The sequence below is a fragment of the Anabrus simplex genome, chromosome 6 (genome assembly GCF_040414725.1).
Source record: "Anabrus simplex isolate iqAnaSimp1 chromosome 6, ASM4041472v1, whole genome shotgun sequence".
In the NCBI taxonomy this organism is placed as follows: domain Eukaryota; kingdom Metazoa; phylum Arthropoda; class Insecta; order Orthoptera; family Tettigoniidae; genus Anabrus; species Anabrus simplex.
This window is the reverse complement of record NC_090270.1, coordinates 134828778-134843262: the sequence shown is the minus strand read 5'-3', so window position 1 is coordinate 134843262 and position 14485 is coordinate 134828778.

Below are 14485 nucleotides of genomic sequence, written 5' to 3'. Positions count from 1 at the left end.
AGTTCAGAACCAACGCACTAAACACGCACTGCGTCAAACAGGTCTTACACGGCACACACAAGATGTTCAACTGAACGTTGAGAGCAGGTGGTCAAAATCTGCTGCTACGCAGGTGCAGCGTTGTGTGTCGCCAGTGTTGCCAGATCAACCGTTCTGACTTCATTCACCGAACTTTATTGTCACAGGTGGTCGACTAATAATAGTATGGGTGTGAATGTGATTTGCAGAACTTACAAAGGGGAACGTAAGCTGTAAATGTTAACGAACGACTGGTTTAAGCACTCCAGCGGCGTATCCTATGGATACTCTTCTGAGTCTGCTACAAGAACGCAGTATGTACAGTCCCATGTGTTAACGCGTCTGATGGATGTGACCAATGAGAGAGTGTGTGTAAGCAGGTACTGGGTGGTTCTGAGGGCTGCACTGATTTCTTGCCTGAAATGAACATTTTTGGTTCCGAGATACTAAAGATTTTGAGTGTACAGTACTCGCCGTTCGTACACGCGCCCTGCAATAGAAGAGGATCGAGTCAACATTCACATTTCCTTTAACTTCCCTTGGCTGCGTGACGGACGAGGGCTGCCCCGTCTCCCGTCTGCTAGAAACTGTATCTAAGAATGAGCTAATGACCCTGGTAGTCCACGCCCCATTATGGTGAGAGCAGCAGATGGGAAGTGGCACGTGCTGTCAAGAGCACAAAACATTTGCCCACACGTTCGGTCTTCGGGGAGGTAGTGTTTTACCTGAGAAACATCCTTACTCAGCTGTTGGATGAATTAACCACAGGTATAATCTTCCACAAATACTAATCGCTTGTCTATGATTAAGTTTACTATATTTTTAAAAAATTGACCAAACTGGACTGTATTTGAACGAAAAGATTTTTTAGAGGCAATAATGCAAGGAGATGTGAAAAGTGTAGTGGTGATTTTCATAAAAGCTTGGGTACGATTCTTCTTTTTTAACGTATTTTTCTTTATTCCTTTTCCACTTTCCTTATTATACAATAAAAGGTAATACATATTAGCAGAAGATATATTTGGATGAGTTGAATTATAATTAAGAAAGAAACAAAGCAGACTTATAGTAGGTACTACACATGATATACTTCATAATGGAAAATTATCGACTGTATCACACAATTTTAACAATAGAGATATTTTTCTTAGTTTCTCACGCATGACTTTCTTAAACTACTTGCAGAACTAAGATTTATAGCGATTTGTTTTGAGAAAAGAGGAAGGTAGAGAGGCGTGATGATAATAATAATAATAATAATAATAATAATAATAATAATAATAATAATAATAATAATAATAACGGGGCAAGTTGGCCATGCTGTTACGGGCGCACAGCTGTGAATTTGCATCCGGGAGATAGTGGGTTCGAACTCCACTGTCGGCACCCCTGCAGATGGTTTTCCATGGTTTCCCCATTTTAACACCAGGCAAATACCGGGGCTGTACCTTAATTAAGGCCATGGCCGTTTCCTTCCCATACTCACCAAAAACCTATCTGTGTCGGTGCGACGTAAAGAAAACTGAAAAAAAAAAAAAAAACCTTTACTAACGGGTTGTTGGGATCGAACTGAATGGTCGCGCATATGAACCCGCTATCGCTATGGAGCCAAGCTCTGCATTCGAGACGTGTGGGTTCAAGTCCCACCGCCGGCTGTTTTGAGAATGGTTTTCTGTGGTTTTCCGTTTTCATTTCCAGGAAAATGCCGGGACAGTTGCTATTCATAGGCCACAGCTGATTCCTACCACCTCTCTACGCAATATCATTCACCGTCATTCGTTTCATCTTCATTGGCTCCTCAACTGAGGTTAGGGTCCGAAAGAAACATGCATGTAATTTCATCTCACCTCATCCTCGACCCCATATTAGGACATGGGACTAGGGGGCAGACATACATTAACCGGTTGTTGAACTTCTGAAATGGTGCCATTTAGGTGGCCTGTATACCAATTTCGACATTTGGATTACACTGTCAATTGGTAACAAAGACAGAGCTCCACTTTGCTGAATTGTTGTTCTAACTGAGTCCTTTTGTCGAATGAACGCTAAGAATAACACTAGAGGATTTTAACATGTCGACACTTACAATACACAGTAGAATATCTGGATTATTCACCGTTCTCCCGAAAACATATACTCCAGACGAGATAGAACTCGCTATTTTGGGTTCGCGAGTCGGGATCTTTACTGCTGATCCATCGAAGCAGCTAAAGAGAAGTGGTACCGGGAAACGATCCAGAACCGATTATCCAATGGTGATTAAGGAGACACATTTGACTGCATGACATACATCCTTCAAACCACTTGCTTTTTTAAGTCCACAACACACCTACCTTGGATCTTTTTCTTATAATTACCTCCCTGGAGCTTTGGACCTGTGACTGAGCGAGTTGGCCGTGCGGTTAGGGGCGCGCAGCTGCGAACTTGCATTCGAGAGATAGTGGGTTCGAACCTCACTGTCCGCAGCCGTGAAGATGATTTTCTGTGGTTTCTAATTTTCATACCAGGCAAATACTGGAGCTGTACCTTAATTAAGCCCAAGGCCACTTCCTTTCCACTCCTAGCCCTTTCCTGTCCCGTCGTCGCCATAAGACCTGTCCGCGTCGGTGCGACGTTAGACTAATTGTAAAAAAATATGAAAAATAACAAGACCTATGAAACGAACCGGTAATTGGTGAACTTTGAATCCCAGTGAAGAGATACATGCAAAGTTCCTTTTTCGTCTTTCCTGTCTGACTTTGTATCATACACATTAGGAATCACACTGAAGCGGGCAGCCATATGGCAATAGGTATGGTCGGTTCTTAGAGATGGTAGACTAAGACAAGGAGTGGCAAATGTATGGGCCAGGACCTACTACTATCACAACTCAATGGGCGGTCGGGCGGTCCTAGGAGTAGTTAGCGGTTGCACTAGTGTTCGTATTCACTCAGGGGAAATTACATTTTACTGTTGTAGGCCTGCTCTATACCAGAGCTTTCAATCAACGCAAACTCTTTTTCATATCTGACTTCGACAGAATGAAATTAATGAGGATTTGGAAAGATTCTGTTTTTCCCACCTTGTATTGAGTACTGATATGGTCTGTCTCCTTGGCATTGGCAGCCTGCCGAGGTGGTAAAGGCGTGATGTTTCACCCGGAAGGACGTGGGTTCGATTCTCCGTTAGGAAGACGAAAAATTTAAGAAACGAGATTTCCACTTCCGCAGGTGCAAGTGGCCATGAGATTCACTCAGACTACATTAAAAATGAGTACCAAGTTAATTCCTAGAGGCAAAGGCGACCGGGCGTAGAGTTAACCACTCTACCCCACCAAGGTTACGGATGGTTGAAGCCTTTACATTCCACCCCTCCAAAGGCCTTCATGGCCTGTACGGAGATAACTTTGCTTTGCTTTGCTTTGCTTTGCTCTGTCCTCTAGGCTGAATGGTCAGCGTAGTGGTCTTCAATTCAGAGGGTCCCTGATTCGATTCCCGACAGGGCCGTGGATATTATCCGTCTTTGGTTAATTCCTCTAGCTGGGAGGATGGGTGTTTGCGATCGTTTTAATGCTCATATCCATATACGTACAAGGCATCACACTATCAAGCAACGCAGAAACAAGCAATATTGAATACGTCCTTCTGAACAGGGTTGGCGTCGGGAAGGGTATCCGGCCGCAAAACTGGGCTTAATTAACATTAGTGACGAACTCACATACCGTACGAGGGCTGTAAAAATAACGGATTTTCAAACGTAGTCCAGACACTCCCAGGAGATCGGATATGGGAACAGTCAGGTGGCGCTGTTGTCTATGTATAGTGTGCATTGGACGGGCATCCAGTTGGAAGTGTACTTGCTGTGTGGTGAAGAGTGTTGATTTCACCGCTCTAAAGCATGTTTACAAAAAGTGATCAGTGTTCGTGGATTCAAATCGAGGTTGCCGTTGTATCAGAATGTTGTCGAGGATTACGTGAAGCCTGTGGCGAGAATGCATTACCGTATAGGACGGTTGCACGATGGATCAAGGCGTTTCGTGCGGGTCAGAATGAGACCGCGGATTTGCACCGCACAGGTCGGCCGTCCATTCCTCAAGATGAGATTGACATCATGAGTGGTCTCGTTTCCGAAGACCATCGATGGGCTGTCCAGGAATTATCCGTAGAGGTTAGTCTCAGTCATTAAACGGTGTGGCACGTACTGACGAAATGTCTTAACATGAAGAAATTGCGTCCCGTTGGTGTTCCACATCAACTCACCGACGTACATAAATGGCACTGGCATCCACGTGGACAGATTCCGCAACGAAGGAGACATATTTCTTCAGCGCATTGTCGCCATTGATGAGACGGGGGCACGAGCCTTCGAGCCTGAATTTAAGTGTCATTTGAATGAATGGCGTTACTCAGGTTCGCCATGTCCACAGAAATTTTGACAGGAACCCAGTCGGGTGAAGCTTATGCTGATTGGGGTGTTATTCTTACGCATGCTGTGCCTGAGAGACAAACCGTCAACAGTGACTACTATTGACGATTTCTTGAGCGACACCTGCGTCCGGCTATGCAGCTCAAACGTCCACTTTTATTGGGAGACGATCCCCCTATCGTGTTGCACGACGACGCTCGTTGTCATGTCGCAAACAGTGTCAAGCTCTTATTGCATCGGGAGGTCTTGGAACATCCTCCGTTCTCATCAGGCATGAGTGCTCTTTCCGAAGTTGAAGGCACCCGTCCGAGTCTGCCGATTTGCTGACGTGGCATCTGTACTCCGCGCAGTAGGACGCTCCGTCGCTGTCATCAACAGAGAACGCCTTGTCAACGGCTTTTCGACATTTGACAAAAGGTAATAGACTTTGCAGGTGACTGCAGAGAAGGAAGATAATGCAATTGTACTTCTTAGTTCATTAAATATTGCGTTCTATTAATATCGCCAATAATTTATTTACAACCCTCGTAATTACGAAGAAGGTAGGAAAGAAAAAATTGATAACTGATTTAGTGGCGGTGGTGGTAGTCGTTATTGCTGTAACGAGAAGTAGCGTACGACGACTAGGCGACTAACTCCTCGTAACATTAATCAGAGGAGAAAAGGAAGATAAGAATGAAGATATAGGCAAAGGAAAGCGAATAGCCATGAGGGGCGTAAAAATGAAAGACTCCGTAGAGCACGAGTACGAGAATTAACCAAGGAAATCAGAAATTCTAATTTCTCTTCTAGGGAAGTTGTGCAAAATGTTCGTGCAACGAGAAGTTTCCTTGTAGTTTGTTTCCTCCACACAGCATAAATCCAACTGTTTCATGACTATTAAATACCCTGGGCCATGAACGCATCAATATAAGTTATATATCTTTTTGCGTATTGTATTCTTCTCAGTAAGAACTATCAGAACGACTTTTAACTTCTGTCCTGAAGCGTACACGCTGGCCTTGAGTAGTTCCTTATATCATTACCAGGAAGATTGTCAAGAAGAACAAAAAGAGTTAGGGAGATAGGTGGTGCGCCAAGGTACTTAGCATTGTGCCACCTGTCAGTTATAATGGACTACACTCATTTTTATAGAACGTCAGAAAGTTACGGTTAGCAATTCTATGGCACGTTCCAATTGCTTTCGCTGGTTTATTACTTCGTACATTTCCAAACTAATCCTACAACGAGATATAATCTCTATTAAAAAATTACATTTTGTGTGTGGATAATGAGAAAGGTAATTGACTCAAAAGCTTTCAGTGTCATAAAAAAAGGTTTTTCTACAATTTGTTTTACGTCGCACCGACTCATAAAGTAGGTCTTATGGCGACGATGGGATAGGAAAGGCCTAGGAGTGGGAAGGAAGCTGCCGTGGCCTTAATTAAGGTACGCCTCAGCATTTGCCTGCTGTGAAAATTGGAAACAACGGAAAGCCATCTTAAGGGTTGCCCAATCCAAGATGAAAGTTACGCGACCCAAACCGCGTAGCCATTTTCTCGGTTCTGTTTGTCTGTCTGTTTTTTTTTTAAAATATAATTTTGCTTTACGTCACACTGACACAGATAGGTCTTATGCCGACGGTGGGATAGGTCTAGGATCGGGAAGGAAGGGACCGTGTCCTTAATTAAGGTACAGCCCCAAAATTTGCCTGGTGTGAAAATGGGAAACAACGGAAAAAACATCGTCAGGGCTGCCAACAGTGTGGTTCGAACCCACTATTGTCCGAATGTAGGCTGACAACTACGTGACCCAAATCACGCAGCCAGAGCTTAATGTCATTACAATATTCAAAGAAGGAAGGGAGGTTAAGAGGAGGACTGAAATAGTTTCTTGCTGATATTTTGGAAACAGTCAGCTTTACCTATTTTGAAATGTTTCAAGCAAAACTTATTTAAATTTAAAGTTATTTTGTGACCTGACCGTGTTCCTGTTAGCACTGGCCTTCTGCCCCAACTTGGCAGGTTCGATCCTGGCTCAGTTCGGTGGTATTTCAAAGTGCTCAAATACATCAGCCTCGTGTCGGTAGATTTATAGGCGTATAAAAGAAGAACTGCGGGACAAAATTTCGGCACCTCGGCGTCTCCGAAATCCACCAAAAGTAGTTAGTGGGACGTAAAATACAATAACATTACAATTATTGATCCTGTGAAAGCCAATTCTGATGGAGATATTCACTAACTCGAAGTTCGCTGACATAGAAATATTGTTTAGTGGTGTCTGTAGTGCCGGCCCCGTGGTGTAGGGGTAGCGTGCCTGCCTCTTACCCGTAAGCCCTGGGTTCGGTTCCCGGCCAGGTCAGGGACTTTTACCTGGACCTCAAGGCTGGTTCGAGGTCCACTCAGCCTATGTGATTAGAATTGAGGAGCTATATGACGGTGAGATAGCGGACCCGGTCTAGAAAGCCAAGAATAACGGCCGAGAGGATTCGTTGTGCTGACCACACGTCACCTCGTAATCTGCAGGCCTTCGGGCTGAGCAGCGGTCGCTTGGTAGGCCAAGGCCCTTCAAGGGCTGTAGTGCCATGGGGTTTGGTTTTTGGTGTCTGTAGTGATGTTGTCCTTGTAAAGTCCATAAAGGCGAGATCATCTGCCCCTTCTAATGAGGGAGATAATAAAGTTGATCATCGAAATGAAAAGAAACGCATGAAGGACCGAACACTTAAAGGATGAGAGGGAATATAATCATAAAGGAGGCGGCGAGGGAGTGGGAACTTCCTTGTCTCAGATGCTCAAACATTACCACCCTGGAAAAATGAATATAACATAATGGCCTACAATGTCCAAAGCCCCTGCAGTTAGATTCAAAAGTACGGGAACTTCAGATTAAAGTCAATAAAAATGAACATGTGGACCAATCTGCAACCTAATCACACCAAATTATTGCTCCAATCGTTATGCCTTTAACGGAGATTGGCTCTATTTTTGTTATGTTCCAGTGATGTAGCTATTTTAATTGAAACGAAAAATAACTTTTTTTCGGACTTCTATGGACAACTCTCAATCTCAATCATCAATGATCTGAATTTAGGGCTGTTGCCCAGGTGGCAAATGCTCCATCAAATTTTTACCTAGATTTTTCTTAAACATTTTCAACTCCGTAAAAGGAGGACGCGCCATCCGATCATAATAAACCCTTAATATGCCATAGCCCTAAATATTTTAAACAAGTTTTCAAACTCACAGACTTTAATCTCTATTGCTTAAAAAATTATCAATTTAATGTGGAATGGGTTTCTCAATACTACGACGTTGTGCTTTACATAATTTTTAACGTTGGAAATACTGTTTTCGTAATCAATATTTGTACATTTTTTACCATCTTCTCCTTTCCTGGTCTTTTTCCAGACACCTAGGGTCGACACTTTGAATGGATTTGACATAGTTTAACGGCGGGATGTTTTCCTGACGCCAACCATATGTGGAAGGATGTACTCATTATTGAGTGTATCGATGATGGCTTATCGTGTGATGTATTTGAAGATGTGTGTTAAGACGAACACAAGCACCCAGCCTCCGAGCTAGAGGAATTAATCAGAGACGATTCAAATCGCCGGCCAGGCCGGGGATCGAACCCAGGGCCCTGTGATCCAAAGACCAATATTCTGACAATTCAGCCAAAGCACCGGACTATTGGAAGCAATTACGAACAATATTAGCAGTAGAAATTTAAAGCCAACCAACTGCTTCCATGCCGTGAAACTGGTGAACAAGTAGAAGGTAAAAGTTTCCACAACTCGTAAGTAAGTGAGGATAGAATGGTTAATTCTAAACCCGGGTGCCTTTGTCGCCAAGAGTAAACCAGATATTCATTTCTGTTGTAGGCCGAGTAAATTCCAAAGCCACGTGTCTTTCCTGAATAGAGATATTGTCTCATTTCTCCACCTACCGACTGGAAATCGAACTCATATCCTTGCGTGTGACCATTATCCTCTCGGCTAAGTAGCACCCAATACTAGTAATTGCATCCGTATAAAGAAATGGGAAATATGAAGATCCTCATCAGATACTGTTGTTAAAGAGGTTTTATTGTAGGTGCTTGTGATATTGTGGTCAATAATCCCATGCACTTATGGCGTGAATGTGCTTTTGTTATGTCTATTCTGGGGTGCAATCACAGAATGAAGGACTGGAACGGAGGCTGGCCTATAGGCCCATTTGAGAAAGATTATTTGCTATTTATTTAATTCGTTTACTCTCGAGGGTTGGTTTCTGCCCCGGACTCAGTGAGGGATCTCACCTCTACCGCTTCAAGGGCCGTGTCCTGGAGCGTGAGGCATTTGTTCGGGGGATAAAACCGGGGAGGAGGACCAGTCCCTCACCCAGGCTACTATGCTGAAGAGGGGCCTTTAGGTGATGGGAAGGTTTGAAGGGATAGACATAGAAGACAAGCCTTAAGTTAGGTACCATCCCGGCATTTGCCTGGAGAAAAGTGGTAAAAAACAGAAAACCACTTCTAGGATGGCTGAGAAGGGAATCGAACACCCCCCCCCCTCCCTCCTGCCTCTACTCAGTTGACCTCCCAAGGCTGAGTGGGCCCCGTTCCATTCCTCGAACCACGTTTTCAAATTTCATGACAGAGCCGGGAATCGAACTAGGGTCTCCGGTGTGGCAGCTAATCACACTAATCACTACACCACAGAGGCGGACTATGGCTTTCACCACGGACTGGATTACTAAGTATTTTCCAAAATATTAATATAATGCCCTCTAAAATTAACTCTGTCGCTTAAGTGCGGCCAGTATCCAGTATTCGGGAGATAGTAGGTTCGAACCCCACTGTCGGCAGCCCTGAAGATGGTTTTCCGTGGTTTCCCATTTTCACACCAGGCAAATACTGGGGCTGTACCTTAATTAAGGCCACGGCCGCTTCCTTCCCACTCTTAGCCCTTCTCTGTCCCATCGTCGCCATAAGACCTATCTGTGTCGGTGCGACGTAAAGCAACTGGCAAAAAAATAAAAAAATAAAAAATAAACTCTGTATTACGCACTGTGGTAGTTTCTCATAATATTACACAGGATTGCTTGGTCGAATTCTTTTCAAAGTAGAAGCCATCACAGTAAGAGAATCACACTGCAATGCTCTTCAGCAAAGCCATTCGTTACGGTTGCTCGCTTATTTTCTTGTAACAGTAACAAAGAGCTGGCTGATCCAGCCGCTATAAGAGCAAGCAGGTTGCTGCTCCAGCAGGCGGTGTTATCAATCAGTCACATGTACACAGAGGGTTGAGCAGCGGACGCGTGCGCGCTGCGGGCCACGAGAAACATCTGCCGGGCGGCAGCAGCATCCCGCCAGACAGACAAGCGAGCAGCCTGCCTTGGACGGCACGAGCCAAGCTCCCAGCATTATCACCTGCTGCCTGGCTCAGAGGTTAGGGGAGGGGGGAACAGTTTCTCTCTCGCATGAATGTTCTACATACACGCAGACTCAACGAGCTATTACAATAATGCGTGTGATATAGATACTTATTACATATTTTTTTCCCCTAATTATCTTCGCAATAATTGGCCATTTGGCAGCATTGCCATTTTAACGTAATCTAACATGAAGTGGAATATTGACATTCTGCGAAAAGGAGCTTGGAATGATCGAGAACTGAACCATTGTGATAGGCTGTAGTAGTTTTTCCACCGGGCGAGTTGGCCGTGCGGTTAGGAGCGCGCAGCTGTGAGCTTGCATCCGGGAGATAGTGGGTTCGAATCCCACTGTCGGCAGCCCTGAAAATGGTTTTCCGTGGTTTCCCATTTTCACACCAGGAAAATGCTGGGACTGTACCTTAATTAAGGCCACGGCCGCTTCCTTCTAACTCCTAGCCTTTCCCTATCCCATCGTCGCCATAAGACCTATCTGTGTCGGTGCGACATAAAGCCACTAGCGAAAAATAGTAGAATTTCCAACCTTGTCAGACTCTTGTTTGAGACAATAGCAGTTTTTTAAATATAGGCCACGTATTTTTGTTAGGTGCCTGTTCTAACGTAAGATAGTAAAAATGAGTATAAGTGGTCGGAAAGGAAATTTATAACACTAAAAGTACCAACGAAACACAGATTTAATTTAATGATAATCATAACAGAGAAATAATTATAGCTTCATATTAAACAATGACGTAGTGTATAACAAACTATTACATATTAACAACAGTATTTATTTGCGTTATCTAAAAGATCCGTAAAAATTGTTACATAGATTACTTGCCAGCGGAAAAATTGTTAATGAGATCGTTGAGCTTCCTTTGAAGCACCTAGTTCCTCGAAATCAGGCCCAAAGGATCTGAAATGCAAACTTAAGTGCGGACTTACATTAAGCTTGTTGCTGTTTTTCTTCCTGGTCTTTCGCTAACTGCCGTACCTGTAGTCACACTATGAATAGATTTATCCAAGTTTTACGGCCGGATGTCTTTCATCCCTTATGTTGAGAGATGTATCACTATTGCGTGTTTCTTGGTGGTTTGTCGTGTGATGTATTGTGAAAGCCTGTGTCTTGTTTTATTTCTTTATTCCTGAGTCTGTACTGTTCGCCTATGAGTTTTGAACCTACAATTTTCCTAATGGTTTCGAGTTATTTTTGACGTAAAAAGCGTCGATAGTTTCGGAACCGTGCTTGGACCGGTGAACACTACAAAGACACAGAAGTTTTACATTTTCCAGACAACACGTGGGACGCCGTTGACCAATATATCATTGTAAAGGAGGAAGACATATACATAGCAAGAAGAGTCTGATCTTGGCAAGGGGTCATCGGGTGATGCAATATCGCCGATATCCTGAGATACTAAATTCGCCGTGCTGCGTGGCTCTAGACTCTGGCGTGAGAGCACGTCGTATAAGGTGTCATTTGTTTTGTAACAAGGAGTTCTACATGTGTATGTCAAATATTTGTCCCGTTTCTCTACGGGGTCGGACTGGCTGGCCGAGGCGATAAAGGTGTGCGCGGTTCGGCCCGAAAGACGTGGGTTCGATTACCCGCCAGGAAGTCGTAAAATTTAAGAAACAAGATTTCCAGTTCTGGAGATGCACATGGCCCTGAGGTTCACTCAGCCTTTACCAAAAAGGAGTACCAAGTTAATTCCTGGTGAAATAAGGTGGTTGGGCGTAGAGCTAACCCTTCTACCCCACCAAGAGCCGAGGTTACGGATAGTGGGTATGAAGCGAGATGAATCTTCGTAGCAAGTTTTACGACCTGATGCCCTTCCTGACGTCAACTTCTTCTTCTTCTTCTTCTTCTTCTTCTTCTTCTTCTTCTTCTTCTTCTTCGCCTTTTTCTACCGCTATCTCCCACATCTATAGGGTCGTGGTCTCATCCAACCATATGCCTCGTTCCAAAATGTCTTGACCTTCTGAAACATGTTCCTTCGCGATCGTCAATCTCTTCACACTGTTTGTTGCACTAATGAAATGAAAACTTCTCGCATTAAATGCGGCCACGGTAGCCATTTCTTCACCAAACACGATGTATAGTCTGGTTAGAAAGTTCCTTTACCAGATTGTGTTGTATAAGACCGGAATGTGCCTTTAATCTTTTTCTTCTTCTTCTTTCTCTACCCATGGGGTCGCGGGTGCGAACTGTGTCGCACATGTGGGTTTGGCCCTGTTTTACGTCCGGATGCCCTTCCTGACGCCAACCCTCTATGGAAGGATGTAATCACTATTGCGTGTTTCTGTGGTGGTTGGTAGTGTTATGTTGTCTGAATATGAAGAGGAGAGTGTTGGGACAAACACAAACACCCAATCCCTGGGTCAGAAGAATTAATCAGGGGCGATTAAAATCCCTGACCCAGTCGGGAATCGAACCCGGGACCCTCTGAACTGAAGGCCTCAACGCTAAACATTCAGCCAATGAGCTTCTGAGGTCAACCTCATCAGAGGAGCTAATAAGATGAAATGAATCACGCGTTGTATGACAGTAGGAAGGGAGAGGGTGAAACCCTGTGCCGGTATATAGCTTACTCCTATCAAACAGCACCATGAGGTCTGTCCGAGGTTTAATGTCTCCATCCAGCGGACGAATAGCCATCAAAAGCGTTGTACATCCTCACTTCGTATGAACACTGCGAAGAGGTCTGGAACGGAATCCAGGGTTATGGCATGCAACGCAGGGATTATAAAATTGTATACAAACACGTCTCTTGCCCTGCGGCTCACATACTGATGGTGAATTGCTTTTTTACCGACAGGATTCAAACCGGCCAGCTGCCGTGTCGGCCCATAGACTTGACCCCTTAAGGAGCTTGACCACCAGGCGGACTCATCAGCGAGTTCTACAAATATATGCTAAAAGTAAATCAAACCGAGAACATCTGAGATAATTGTGGTGCGAACAAGTGAGAAAAATAGATTTATCTTGTAAAATGTCAAGCTATATGGGCAGTAAATAGCTTCGACATTTCTTCTTCTTCTTCTTCTTTTTCCTACCACTTTTCCCACACCTGTGGGGTCGCGGGTGTGAACTGCGTCGCACAATTGGATTTCGCCCTGGCTTACGGCCGGATGCCCTTCCTGACGCCAACCCTATATGGATGGATGTAATCACTACAGTATTGCGTGTTTCTGTGGTGGTTGGTAGTGTGGTATGTTGTCTGAATATGATGAGGAGAGTGATGGTACGGACATATACACCCAGTTCCCGAGCCAGAAGAATTAATCAGAAGCGACTAAAATCCCCGACTCGGCCGGGAATCGAACCCGGGACCCTCTGATCCGAAGGCCAGTACGCTGACCATTCAGCCAACGTGTCAGACAGCTTCGCCATTACTGAAACTGGCTTAACATTTCCAAAAACATTAATGCCAAGCGTCAAAAGGTTTATCGGAAGCGTCTGAAAATTAAGGTGCCAACTTCATGGGGCAAGTTCCGTGCTTCTGGAGTTCCAGCCGAGTACATCTACTGTCCCAAATTGGTTTAGAATTAAGAAATAAAATGCCACAAATAACATTTCAAATCCCTACTGAATAGATAGGGGCCTACTTCATTTCGACAATAGTCTACACAACTTACGACGCGGTCCGTATTCTAGGAGGGTTGGGCATAAATCAGGGCAACTAAATGTTTCCGCAAGAAAGCGGGATCTACCAGACAAATGGAAATATGCAGATGGGAATGGAGAGCGTAAGGTGATATGGAATGTTTGAATAATGCCGAGAAGGTTTATCAAGTGTAGGATATAAATCGAGTAAACTGTTAGCTAGGAAATCCTTGTGCTATATAATGTTTATTCTCAGCGAGTACAGTAACATTTATGGTAAACCCTCCACGTAGTCTCCTGGATTGTCCATAACATGTTGCCAACGATGCGGGACACGTCAGACACCAATCACCTCACCTGTCTGAATTTTGCAATCTCATGTTTCACAGTTCTCATGTTCTCCCAAGCAATGGTTCTTTTACTTTGATTAAAATCGCACGGAGGCAGGTCCGGTGAGTATGGCGGGTGTTCAAGTCTTCCCACGCTGTTCTTGCTGCACGGAGCCTGACTCACTACTGCAGTCCCATCACGTTGAGCGTGGTACCTGTCAAACGCACCGCCATCTCGTGCTCTGTCCATGTACTACTTCAGAATCATGCTTTCCAGACATGGTCATCTGTCCTGGGAAGCATGATATGACTATATTTTTGCTCATACATTTGCAGGATGCTATGACAGTTGCTATGACTTGTGCCCCAACCCTCGTACATCAAGACATGTGGCCGTGACACCGAGACAGCCCCATTCGAACTTTTTTCATAATGTCGTTGATGTCTGCTTTCCTGTTCAAAATTAATGTTTAATAATAATAATAATAATAATAATAATAATAATAATAATAATAATAATAATAATAATACCAAGCGAGTCGGCCGTGCGGTTAGGGTCACACTGCCATGAGTTCGGATTCGGGAAATGGTGGGTTCGAATCCCACTGTCAGCAGCCCTGAAGAGGGTTTTCCATGGTTTCCCATTTTCTTACCAGGCTGTAACTTAATTAGGACCACAGCCGCTACCTTCCCAGTCGTGATCCCTTCGCACCTCTGCGTCGCCGACAAGTTTT